Source organism: Schistocerca cancellata, chromosome 5 (genome assembly GCF_023864275.1).
Source record: "Schistocerca cancellata isolate TAMUIC-IGC-003103 chromosome 5, iqSchCanc2.1, whole genome shotgun sequence".
Taxonomy (NCBI): Eukaryota; Metazoa; Arthropoda; class Insecta; order Orthoptera; family Acrididae; genus Schistocerca; species Schistocerca cancellata.
Window position 1 is genome coordinate 619,225,637 of NC_064630.1, and position 14,737 is coordinate 619,240,373.

Consider the following 14,737-nt stretch of genomic DNA (forward strand, 5'->3'; position numbering starts at 1 on the left):
GCTGCAAACGTCGTCGAACTGTTCGTGCAGATGGTTGTTGTCTTGCAAACCCCATCTGTTGACTCAGGGATCGAGACGTGGCTGCACGATCCGTTACAGCCATGCGGATACGATGCCTGTCATTTCGACTGCTAGTGATAGGAGACCGTTGGGATCCAGCAAGGCATTCCGTATTACCCTCCTGAACCCACCGATTCCATATTCTGCTAACAGTCATTGGATGTCGACCAACGCGAGCAGCAATGTCGCGATACGACAAACCGCAATCGCGATAGGCTACAATCCGACCTTTATCAAAGTCGAAAACGTGATGGTACGCATTTCTCCTCCTTACACGAGGCATCGCAACAACGTTTCACCAGGCAACACCGGTCAACTGTTGTTTGCGCTTGAGAAATCGATTGGAAACTTTCCTAATGTCAGCACGTTGTAGGTGTCGCCACCGGCGCCAACCTTGTGTGAATGCTTTGAAAAGCTAATCATTTGCATATCACAGTATCTTCTTGCTGTCGGTTAAATTTCGCGTCTGTAGCACGTCATCTTCGTGGTATGGCAATTTTAATGGCCAGTAGTGTATGAAGAACGTGCCTCGATAACGATTCCGCAAGGCACTCTGTCTATTTTACCCATCCACAGTAACCAAAACCTGTTCCTCCACAGTAGCTTCTAGCATCTACAACCCAGTCATATTAGTTGATTCATAATAACAGTTCCTCTTTAAGTGCCATAACCTTCACGGCGGCCGTACAGACACATCGTCCACGTTGGTTAGCGGCGCCCAACAAATTTAAATCTCAGCAACAAGCTTTCTTGATTACAGTCACTAACTAGTACACTAATGACAAGTGTGATGGCGACAGCCACTGTCACGGATTCCGAACAAGTCGACGAGTTGCGTCGGAATAGGGAGCGGCGTGCTGCACTGAGAGTGAGGCTAAGTTGAGCTATCCACGTTGCAGACTCCATCCAGACAGCAGATCCCGCGATGTCTCCGGTAAGCCACAGCTGCAACTATGCGGCGCCACACTAGGTGCTGCTCACGGCGATTTCAGCAGTGGCGGCCACGGGAATCCGCAACTTGTGACGACTACAGCCGGTGACCTTAATATGTACACATATCAGTGTGTTGGTTGTTTTTTTCTCTGCATCGAAAAGTCTTCCGACAAACACGTCACAAACTTTACAACCTGATGTCTACGCAGTTGTAACTGCAGCACTAAGTGGACTACGCCTGTCTGTATAGACTACCCGTTTTGCGTCCACGCATCCACATTTCAACACCCGACCTTCCGCCTAGGGGAAATGAGCACAAATGGCTTACTTTTGCCAGTTGGACAAAAAGTAAGATCCGATGCGATGCGAAATGGAAACCACAGTGAAAATCCAGTAAAGCTTTGCACAGATTTGTTGGGCAGCGTCTGCAGTGTGTCCGTAGATCGCGTCATGTCATTCTTTTCAGTTCTGAGACCACAGTGAGCACGTAAAGATGCCTAGAAGAATACTGTCTTCCGCCAAGTATCAGGGCCTAGTGAGAGATTTCACCTGAAGCCCCCATAACACAACTGTCATGCGGTGCCTTCTTCATGACAACTTTCTACCGCACTCTGCAGCGGCAATGAAGGTGCTTCTGCAGCGTTTTCGATGGGAAGTGTTTGAGCGCCCACAGTACAGCCCGTATCTGGATGATCCTGAGTTTCATCTCTGCTCACATGAACCGCAGGCTTTGAAAATTACTTCTTGGCACAGTCAACGAGCTATAGACAAGCGTAGAGAATTGGCCAAAAGCACAGGCGGCTACCTTCTGTGGCGAAGGTACTGGAGAGGTGGTACAATGCTAGGACAAATGTGTAAATCGGAGTGGCGAGTACGCAGAGAAGTAGCTGGAAGGTGTTGGTAACTGTAGCAAATAACACAGTTTTGATTCCCACAGTGATTTCCATTTCGCAACCGATCTGACCTTACTTTCGGAAAAGGGTTTCGTACTTGGAAGTACTAAACAACTTAAAAACATACAACTTGTAACAGCCGTAATTGTTAGTCTGCAAATGACATAATTTTGACAGTACACTGTCCTCATTCACCAGTTGAATATCTACACTTATACCCGTTACACCCTGTTTATTACGATGATTCCCTACTTGATAGCCCTTGTAAATCTATTCCGCCATCTCAGGCAATAATCATGACCCAACTTCATACTGCAGTATGATTGTAAAATGCAATACTACGTTCATAAGTGAACATTTCCATGAACAACCTTTGGTGTAACCCTAACACCTTTCCCTAGAATACAGCAGAAAAGTTGATGGGAAGCTCTACTAATAAGCACCGGTCGATGTGGCCGAGCGGTTCTAGGCGCTTCAGTCTGGAACCGCGCGATCGCTACGGTCGTAGGTTCGAATCCTTTCTCGGGCATGGATGTGTGTGATGTCCTTAGGTTAGTTAGCTTTAAGTAGTTCTCAGTTCTAGGGGACTGATGACCTAAAATGTTAAGTCCCATAGTGCTCAGAGCCATTTGAACCATCTACTGAATAAGCAGTTGTTGAGTAAAGGTAACATTAGCTGGACTATCTCTAGATATGATGTAAACGGAAACTTGTTACCTCACTAACATCGCCGAAACTGTATTACAGAAGACTCTAACCAGCAATGAATGCTGTAGTAACGTTGGCAGCACTCATTTATGTGGCATGTTTGCATCTAGTGTTGACGGTATTCACGACTCCAGAGAGTATCGCACCACAGTCGATAACACGGGCTCGGAACACTCCTAGCACAGCAGCTGTGTGGGTTGGCAGCACGAACTGTACCGAGGTCCGCCAGTAGCCCCAGCTGCCAGCTCATGGGCATCATGGGTGTAGATAGCGATTGGTCGATGCCTCAGATTTCGAAACACTGGGCTACGGCGGACCGTTCTCTTCAGTGCGCCGGGTCGTTTACAGTCTCCAGTTACCGCCGAGTCTACAAGACGCAGCGTTCGTCCCTCGTCTCCGAAACTTAAGCCGTCGGCACACGGACCGTGCTGTCGATCGTCAACGTTGAGCGTGACAAGTTCAACGTTCTGCTGAACGCTCAGGAACGATGCGACTTGTGCATACGGTACGTGGGCCCCAACGTGGTATACGCGATCGTGACGCTCTCCAGCGGCTAAGGTCATTCTTGCTTGATCACTGCTCTTACCCAGTAGCAGAATCTTTAAAAGACGTGAATTACGAAACTCAAAAGAAAAAGGAACAAAATACCTTTATACCCAGTAGCGCAAGTTGTCCTGCTGATTAAGCCAATCGAACATACTCACTCCTCAAAAAAAGGTGAACTTATATTTACGTCACATCAAATATGTAGTATATACTTACATTAAACTAATAATAAAGAAACAGAACCTATTAAATACGTCAATGTTAGGAAAAAAAAATATTTAAGCTTCGCGAGACCCGAACCATCGTTTTACCACCCATCTGGTTGTGGATCATTGACACTATTCACTACGCTTTTTTTCTCTTTTTCAAAATTTTGGCCTGAGAGAAGGGTCGGGGGCAAAGAGGGCAGGGGTCGTCTTTCGAGGCCTGCCTCAATGTCCCATTCCCGCCCTCCCAGCGCCAAGGAAAGGAAAGGGGTTCCGATAGTGATCTAGAGAACTTTATTGAATCAAATTCACTTATTATTTATATAGATATATATATATATATCCACTTTATTGGATCAAATTCACTTATTTATAAGTATACATCTATATATATTCCCATGTATTTATTTAGATTTATATTGTGCTAAATTGACAACAATATAACTGTGGCCAATTCTAACATGCTACCACATGCTAAATGCTTTAATCGTATGTTACTACCTGAAATTTAATTATAACAAGTTGTACCAAGAACAATGGATTTTTGGTGGATCCTCAGCGTGTCGCTACCTTCAAATGACATACTCTCATAATACGCAAGTTACAATAATTCTTTTGCCACGAATATGACGTTTCTCATTATTTTATTGCAACGTATCACACAGTTAATCAAGGGGTTTTCGAATGACTCTCAGTTTGCTGGTGCTCAGTAAAGGCATGTATACATATAGGCTTGAAGTGAATGCCAATATGGCGCCTCTTAGCTCTTTGCTGAAGGGAGATGGCGTGCGTGTGACGTAGGTGGCGTTGTGCTGTCTGATTGGTCAACGCTCAGACGCACGCTGAGAATATCTGACATGCTAGATACTGCTCTGCACGTTTTTAAAGACGTGCTGTTCCACGCTATGACGTCAGAAACTCGGCACGCTCAAAGTTCGGATGCACGATCCGTGTGCCCACGGCTTTAGGCTCTGTAGGCATCGTAAGCCAGGTCTGTACTCTATGTAGACATCATTCAGAGTCACAGTGACAGGACTTTAATATTTTAGAGGACTTGTAATAATTTCAAACATCTAATTGTGCAGGACATTCCACAAAAAACATAGTTTAAGTTGGGTATTTCTTCATATTTACTAAACACCATTTTATTACTAATTGTTGAGAATCTTTCTGATGAAAATAACTTACGCCGTCCTTCTCCATTCCCAACGTGCCTTATACTCAAAGAGAGCCAATGCTATCACAGAAGTCGTATAATTTTCAGACGTTGTCTTCTGCGTCTTTTCACGGCAACGTATGTACGAAAACGCCTCAGGTGTCCACATGTATTTTAAATTCTTCGTCAGGAAGAGAAACAGGCTAAGATCAATCTTGACTGTCTGGAAGTTTGTAGGAGCTATATGAGAGCTGTACTAGACACCTCTGTTCACGCCTATTACGTTAACTCGAAGCATAAATTGTTACAGCGTAAAAGGTCCTACATTTAGACTAAGTAAAACGTCAGGTAAGCCCTTTTTTACTTTCTTTTTATTCGGTTTCAAAGCTCTGTTTTCCGTTCCCAGAAGACGAGCAGTAAATACAGACCCTTAATTGCAAGTCCTGAGGTTTCTGAGGAATCTAACCGACAGAAACAGGAAGAACAACGGAGAAACCCACCGCAATGCGGAAAATTTCACGTCACGCAGCTGCTGAGATTATCTGGTAACAAAACAAAGTTGTACACCTGTCACTCTACGCTCATTAGATTCAGAGATGTCTTGAGCAGAATTTTCCTTGTTTCCAAGCTTCTGGATGCTAGCAGAACAATGCCGTTCACAGAGTTTAGGAAAAACTGGAAATCCATACGTATTATAAAAATAGCTTTATGTATGTGTTGGTTCAATGTTCCACATCTCTTCCTAAATCACTGGACCGATTTCATCTTGGTATACATATTCGTTACTGTCAGGCAACAATCGCTTTGGGTCTGAGAACAACCTACCTATCACAGTTCACAAGATATGACGTTTCATACAAGGAGATGTGTGAAGAATTGCCGCATCGTGCATGACGGCTTAATTTATTACTTCTGTGCCACTAACTAAAATGGGGATAAGTTTCTCAGACAATATTCACATCTATCACAATATTATAAGGAAATTGAACAAATTACCTCATTCATCATCTTGTTATAGCAACCTTGAATAACCTGCTCCTTCTCTCGTCATGTTAGAGTATAACTGTAATACCATATATTGCTCTAAATACCTCCACTGTTACAGGAAATTGTAACAGATTGCCTGTATTGTAGAAATCATAAACAAATTGCCCTAATTACTGACATGTTTCAGCAAAATTTTAACAGTCTGTTCCAGGGCATCGCTAGTGGTTGTCAGCTACTGGATCTCAAATAGTTTTATAACACCAGAAGCTAACACTGTATGCGTAGAATAGTCTGAGAGTGGGTGTCATCTAGTGGATCTGACACAGTCTTGCAAGCATCAAATAACACTGTAAAATAAAGTTCCAAACATCAATACTGTTACATAAAATGGTAACAAAACAGCTCCATACATCACCATTGTTGTACGAATTTATAATTAATTGTGTTGTACACCACCATTGTTAAATAAAATTTTAACAAAAAAGAAACGTCGTTTCGTGGATAGCTGACCATACTGGAACATTTACATAAGACGTAATTGTTTTATATTGTCGAGTTTGTGAGAAAAACGTTTCGTGGAAAAAAAAAGTTTCAAGTAGACCAGCATGTCAAGACAAGTCTTCTTATCGCAGGAATGCAGAAGAATGGACCGCGACAACAACTTCTGACAACAGCAAGTTGCAGTAGTAGCGATTTGTCCAATGGTAACCAAAAAAGTCGATTTAACATGGATCAACGTGAAGCATTCATTGCAAGCAATATTCCTGTTCAGGAACATACAAACCCTATCCTCAAAGTTTTCCTGCACAAATATTGCTTAAATCAAAATATACCAGATGAATCAACATTAGTTAAAAATTACATGACGACAATTTACGCAAATGTTCCGGAAGAAACACGCAATGAACTCAAGGACAGCATTATCTGGATTTCAGTTGATGAAACTACAGACGCTTCTGACCGTTACATTGTAAATTTGATTGTTGGTACTTTCAAAGAAAAGCCTTCTTCTTCCTATTTAGTAGCCTGCAAAGAACTTGAAAAAGTAAATCATTCTACGATCGCCAGATTTGTGACTGAGGATATTAGAAATATCTTTCCAGAATCTTCTGCAGGTGAAAGGGTGTTTGCGTTTATTTCAGGTGCTGCTCCCTGTATAATCAAAGCAGGAAAAGCCCTCCGAATATTTTATCCCAATTTGATTCATGTGACGTGCTTTGCTCAAGGAGTACATCGTCTTGCTGAATAAGTACGTTCCACGCTTGTGAATGTAAATAAACTGATTTCATCCACAAAGAAAGGGTTTCTAAAGGCTCCATACCGCATCAAGACCTACAGGAAAAGCTACCAAATGTGCCTTTACCTCCCGAACCCGTGGTAACTCGTTGGGGTACGTGACTCGAAGGTGTGTTGTTTTACAAATAACATTTCGAGGCTATTAGAGGGGTCGTAAACGGCTTCGATAGTACAGGGGATTTAGCAGTTTGCCAGTAGAAGGAAGATTTTAATGATTCCGGTATTAAAAAAGACATTGCTGTGATTAGCACTCATTTTTTCCCATATACCTGCAGGTATTAAAAAGCTTGAAACTCAACGTTTGGCGTTGAATGAATCCATTCAGCTAATGAATAAAATTATTATAGTGAACTCCTCATTGCCGGACGTATTCCCAAGGAAACTAAAAGAAAAGATCGAAAACATTTTAAACAATGAACCAGGCTTTGAAACCTTGTGTCAAACTGGTAGTTTTATTAATGGGATGGGTGAACTTTTATCAGAAACAATAAGTGCCAACATAGCACCCAAATACCTCCCATTTACCTTAGTTGATGTAGAACAGCCCTTTTCTGCTTATAAAAATTTTTTTGAATGATCGAAGGCACAATCTTACTACCGAACATTTGGAACAGTAGTTGCTCGTTTATGTTTACAATAGTAGAAAGATGTAAACTAAATCGTAAATGATGCTGTGACCCGATGGTTCAAAAAATTCATGTTGTTTTTTTGAATAAGATATTACAGAGCTTTTGAGCGTGTCCCTCTGCCTACGATGTATCTCGATGTTGGTCCTGTACATATCGATTGTTTTGCTTTGACTCACTTGCATCGCATCCGCTTGATACTGACAACAATAGCAAAGAGGGAACAATTCTTGAAACACGGTATGCGTCCCCATTTTCCACATTTTTAGAAAATGGTCACAGTAAGACCTCCTTCCTAATCTCCACCAGAAAGTATTCAGAAAATGATATCAACGTTCTAAATGTACCGATTTTTTGCGTTGCCGGAGCTCTTCCTTGTAATTGATATACACAGATACGACTTTGAAATATAATGCACGCAGTAACTACCATGTTTTTTATTATTTGATCTTTCATATTTCGACACTTTTCATGCATTTTTAAGCATTTTAATACATATTTGCCTGCATATTTTAAGGTTTTTGTGATGCATATAATCCGGTCTCTAGTAATAAAAATAATTAGTAGCCAGACAGTAGCATCGATTATATTTTTCTACTGTAGAACATTCATTATCTTCTACCTTCCTAAAATTGTCTTGCTGATGTGAACTGTTACTGGGAAACTTGGAAAAGCGTCAGGTGAAGGAAGTTCAGTCTGCATAACAAAGCCTCATGTAAACCTAAGGTTGATGGGTCAGTATCTTTACGTATTTTGACAAATATTACACTTGAGATATGAAAATAGCATTGTGACTCTTAATTAGGGAATCTAATTTATATATTAATTGCATTCTTCCAGCAGCTGACAATTATAGAACAGTAACTGATATTGTCTATTTGTCTCAACTATTACTGCTTGCCTGCTAAGCATAGTATTTTACCCAGGATTTGTTTTGTATAGTTACAGAACTGGTCATGTTCATTTTGTTACACAGTCTCGTTCAGGCCTAAAATGAAGCGTCAACTGCCAGCTTAACACTTTATTTTTTATGCGTGAAAATATATTGGGACACTTAATTTGAGTGTCCACAGGCATATTTAGGCATCAATTTAGACAGATATTTTTTCACGTGGGAATTACGCATTGACAGTTTACATAAACATTGCACATGCATGTGTAGTGTGTGTGTGTGTGTGTGTGTGTGTGTGTGTGTGTGTGTGTGTGTGTGTGTTTATGTGAAGAGAGAGAGAGGGGGGGGGGGCGGGGAGAGTGGGCGAAGGAGAGGGCTTACATATTCTTTAAGACAATCAAAATGTGGAAATAATATTGTGTTATTTGACAAATATTATGTGTCTTATAGAACAATAAAACATAAAATCTGAATTGCAAATATTTAATTTGAGGTTCCATTGTGGCTTACACGTGTTATGGTACAATAATCGAGATCATTCATTGGAATAAGCAGCCTAATCTGTAAGGTCAATAAACAGTAATGTCCGATATATTTTGATAAATAACAGAAATTTTTGATGTGGACATATTTAATTTTAACATTCCAGTGTGCCTTGCACAAAGTGTGGGACCTCATCAAACTACGCTCATTGTCAACTACAGCTAAACTTGTTAAGTTAGATTACTAGTGCCTAGTCACATCAGTTATGTCCATGCATTTGCATATTTTCCATTATTTATTTAAGTTGTTCAGATAATTTTTAACATGGCACCGTAATGCTAGCTAGTACTAGGGAACTAGTCATCTCTGATATTTTTTAAATTCTCTCCCCAGCAGGTGGGTTATTTCCACCATCTTACTTTCTACCATTTCCTGCTAATGCCATGTCCGATTTTGGCAGCTGCCAAGCTACTGTACTGCCATCTTGAAATTTTTGATTTCTTGCCACCTTCATCTTGGATATTTTGCAACTACAGTACCAACAAATGATGGCCACTTGAGCTATGGGTAAAAGCAGCATAGGCATTCACGCACTAGGAAGTACAGTCCATAGATATAAGAGAGAAATAGTAAATTAAGATAGAGATAGACTAACTAGCAAAGAGCAATTAAATGTAAGCAGATACAGAAAGCAGGTAACTTTAGTGAATTTCCACCGAGTGGTTGGCGCTTCTTAACAAGTCCTTTAATTAGTATTCTGTGCCATCTGCTCACGTTTCTTTCCCACTTCTTTTGGAGAGCTGGTTGCATTCTCTTCTCACGTATGTTCGGTGGAATGCACATAATACGAACATATGGAATGGAATTCTATCTGGGTAAATGATATCATTGTTGGAACTTGTTGCTGCCCACAAAGATTCCAACACATAAGCATTGGTACTGTTGATGCAATAAATATAAATGTACCTAATAATATATTTCATTGGAATAGTCACACTCTTGGCGACCTGGTCCTGATAGATGAATATTAGTGCAACTCAGGTATTTTCGGGCACATTCTTCTTGTTGCATACTGGGGCCAAGGATGTACACTCAGACAGCAGGGGTTTCTCTCCACTGCCAAATATGTTTATAGGTTCTCATCTGTTTTACTTCGCAACTATACCAGAACACAATTCCAGTTGCAGATTAGCTACCTAATGGGTTCCAGCAAAAACAAAAACTTCATTTTTAATATTTGACTGAATTATTGACTAAATTTAAAAATGTACTCTCTAAGAGGTATGATCTGACGTTCAAAATGTAACTCAATATGACAAGTATTACAGTTGGAGACTGTGTTTATATCTTGAGGCAGCGTAACTGTCGGCGCGCAAACAAGCAAACACCCATACTTCATTCGTCCAATATTCGAGAATAAGAGAACTTTAGGACTTCAAACTTCACTCATATTTCACACTGTTAAGAAGCTGTTCTCGGTAACATCCCCCTCTCCTCCCGCCCCCACAAAATGATGAACGGCAAAAACGTGTCACTTACTACATATTCGCCGTTCATGCAGAAAAACTTTAGCATCAGCTAGGACGTTTTAATGTATTACAGCATTACTACTAACTCTTTTCGTAACATACTTTGCAGACATAATCCATGTGTATCACTGAATATATCTGCAAAATTATATCACTGTACAACACATAGTTCAGGAGTTACGAGTTATAAACATAGAGAAGTGTGAAAAATGGAGGGCAGAATATTTTCATCCAGTATTTCATAATGAGAGCTTTTAAAGACTTCCAAAAATCTTAAAAAATAATTTCAAACCTTTTCTAAAATTTTTCTCGGTTACGTGCTTAACGACTAACATTTAACACATTAACTAATTTATAAAGTAATCAAACTCTTGAAGGTGATTCACGCGCGAGAGGTCGATTCTTATTGAATCGGGGGTTTATTGGAAATCACTAATTCATTGGCCACCATAGGTGAACGTCTTAATGAGCTAGACTTTGGTCTGAAGATGCAATTCGAAGACCATAGTGGTTAAACTAGCATTAGAAGTAGTTTAGGGCTAGCCCTCAAAGTCCATCAACAAAATCGCTGAAGAGTCACACGTAATGTTACGCGTAAAGCTGAGCAGTATTTTGTATTCACTGGATTTTCAAAAGCTGTATTTTCGCTTACTTTTCCTATTCACATATATTAATACTAACTGTAAGTTTTTCACATTTTTAAATTGCACTTAACATGGAGTTAAAAGATATCACTGATTCCTGGAAATTTTACAAATTCAGTGTGAGTTTTGCAATAGCGTTTATCTTCTGTATCTCTCTTCACCCAAAATACCAATATCTTCATAACGTGCGTTTCCATTCTCCTCGAAGACTTCTGGCGTTCATGTGCAATATTATTATTCATTTCTTAGCAAGTCTGAGACTGAATTTTGATTTTATTTTAAAAATTAGTTTGCTGGACTAAGAAGTCGTGAGTGCCCGATTACGGAAAAGAGACAAGTAAGTGTAGTTTTATTTTCTACCTGAAACTCCTGTCTTTAGGCTTGCTTCAAAGGCGACTTACTGCGTCTCGATGGCGCTTCTGTCACAGATGAAACAATGTGACTCAGCTGCGGTCGCGCAGCAAGATTAAATGCTGCGGCTTGACATTAAAGTACTACTTTTATTAAGTGCACGGTGCGAGCGTTGCGTGTAAAAGACCTTCTCGCCGCTTCCTTGGAGAGTTTCAAAGTTCCGTAATAACACTGAATTAGGAGATGAGTCGCTCAAACTTGTGGCTGGTGTGGTAGTTTCAAACGACGAAGACCTCGTTCAGGTCATTTCAGCTTATTATTTAAACGATGTTGCCATGAAACTCTAAAACAGTCCACAAGTTTCGCTATTTATCATTCATAGGAATTAGTTTCAGATAAAGCAAATTTATTTTTCTGAAGAAGGTTAATGTACTGCTGATGCGCAGTTCATGATTCCTATACTCCTATCATTTGTGTGATTTCTCCCGTGTAGCTTTGCCACAATGACATGCAATTTTAATACACTCCTGGAAATGGAAAAAAGAACACATTGACACCGGTGTGTCAGACCCACCATACTTGCTCCGGACACTGCGAGAGGGCTGTACAAGCAATGATCACACGCACGGCACAGCGGACACACCAGGAACCGCGGTGTTGGCCGTCGAATGGCGCTAGCTGCGCAGCATTTGTGCACCGCCGCCGTCAGTGTCAGCCAGTTTGCCGTGGCATACGGAGCTCCATCGCAGTCTTTAACACTGGTAGCATGCCGCGACAGCGTGGACGTGAACCGTATGTGCAGTTGACGGACTTTGAGCGAAGGCGTATAGTGGGCATGCGGGAGGCCGGGTGGACGTACCGCCGAATTGCTCAACACGTGGGGCGTGAGGTCTCCACAGTACATCGATGTTGTCGCCAGTGGTCGGCGGACGGTGCACGTGCCCGTCGACCTGGGACCGGACCGCAGCGACGCACAGATGCACGCCAAGACCGTAGGATCCTACGCAGTGCCGTAGGGGACCGCACCGCCACTTCCCAGCAAATTAGGGACACTGTTGCTCCTGGGTAATCGGCGAGGACCATTCGCAACCGTCTCCATGAAGCTGGGCTACGGTCCCGCACACCGTTAGGCCGTCTTCCACTCACGCCCCAACATCGTGCAGCCCGCCTCCAGTGGTGTCGCGACAGGCGTGAATGGAGGGACGAATGGAGACGTGTCGTCTTCAGCGATGAGAGTCGCTTCTGCCTTGGTGCCAATGATGGTCGTATGCGTGTTTGGCGCCGTGCAGGTGAGCGCCACAATCAGGACTGCATACGACCGAGGCACACAGGGTCAACACCCGGCATCATGGTGTGGGGAGCGATCTCCTACACTGGCCGTACACCACTGGTGATCGTCGAGGGGACACTGAATAGTGCACGGTACATCCAAACCGTCATCGAACCCATCGTTCTACCATTCCTAGACCGGCAAGGGAACTTGCTGTTCCAACAGGACAATGCACGTCCGCATGTATCCCGTGCCACCCAACGTGCTCTAGAAGGTGTAAGTCAACTACCCTGACCAGCAAGATCTCCGGATCTGTCCCCCATTGAGCATGTTTGGGACTGGATGAAGCGTCGTCTCACGCGGTCTGCACGTCCAGCACGAACGCTGGTCCAACTGAGGCGCCAGGTGGAAATGGCATGGCAAGCCGTTCCACAGGACTACATCCAGCATCTCTACGATCGTCTCCATGGGAGAATAGCAGCCTGCATTGCTGCGAAAGGTGGATATACACTGTACTAGTGCCGACATTGTGCATGCTCTGTTGCCTGTGTCTATGTGCCTGTGGTTCTGTCAGTGTGATCATGTGATGTATCTGACCCCAGGAATGTGTCAATAAAGTTTCCCCTTCCTGGGACAATGAATTCACGGTGTTCTTATTTCAATTTCCAGGAGTGTAGTTTATAGCTCGTAGCATGTGCAAGAACTAAAGTGGAAAATGAGAACGAAGCACTCGAACTAAAAGGAGTGTAAGGAGTACCATCTTGCATCCCTACTGCTCAGTCTGACCGTCGAAGAAGCTGTAATGGGAATCAGAGAAAATCCCAGGTATAAGATTACAATCCAGGATGAAAAATAATCGGTTATCACATTCACTGATGACATGACAATCGTCACTACAAGTAAGAAAGAATTGTAGGACTTACCGTGCGGAATGAAGTCTAATAACAACTGAATATGGACTGAAAGCAAACTGAACAAGGAAGTTTTGGGTAGTAACAGCAAAACTGGGGAAGAGGAACAGCAAAAAATGAAGGAATTCTGCTATCTTGCATGTAAAATAACACATGACAGACGAACGAAGTAGGATATAAAAGTGATCGTAGCACAGGATAAGAAAGCACTCGCCTCCAAAAGGAATCCGCTAGAAGAGATACTCAAAACGACGCAGATAGAAAAAAAGTAAGTAACCTGTTTATTATTTCGTAGATAATCGCCTTACCTGTAAATAAATTTATTCCTCTATGAGACCAAATGGTCAATGCCCCTACGGACAAATGATTGCGGTTGTCTAAGGAAACACGATTGTACCCAGGTTCGTCCGAAGCAAGTCGACGGCTCCGAATGTCTTTTTTTTCAGGGCTCCAAAAATATGGAAAGATGGAAAAATATTGTCAAGGTTGATCGAAGAGTCCACGGGTGTACTGCCGGTTCATAGTGTCCAACGGGGACAGGTGAACTCTTCGATGAACAAATACGCCGGGAGAAACTGAAGAATCACATTGTCAAGGTTGTTTCGACTACGTTGCAAAAGTTTCACCGGAAAGGCGTTACGTATCCTCTGTACAATGCCGATTCTCTCGCAGTGTGATTTCCGTTTTTCGGAGCCCGGACGGAAGATATTCGAAGCCGTCGATTTGATTCAGACGAAGTGGTGCACTCCTAGGTACAATAATGGTTCCGAAGGCAACTGCCAACATTCTTCCGTGAAGGCAGTGACCGTCTTGTCTCACAGTAGGATAAATGTATTAACAGTTATGGGGATTACTTTTGAATGATAAACAGTTTACTTACTTTTTTCCGTCTGTCTCGTTTTCATTTGATTGCCCCTTATAGTCTCAAACATTGCCCTTAATTTGAGGTATAAATTTCTGTGAATGTAAATTTGGAGGACAGCATTGTATGGTAGTGAATCATGGACTGTGGGGAAAACCGGAAAGCAAGAGAGTCGAAGTGGATGAAACGTTGTGACATAAAAGAATGTTCAAAATTAGGTGGCCTGATAAAATAAGGAATACGCTTCTCTGCAGAACCGGCGAAAAAAGAATATGTGGGAAACACTGACAAGGACTGGATCAAAGGACATGTTTTTAAGGCATCGGGGAATAACTTCCGTGTTAGTAGAGGTACTAAAGAGGGTAAAAAATTTAGGGAAACACA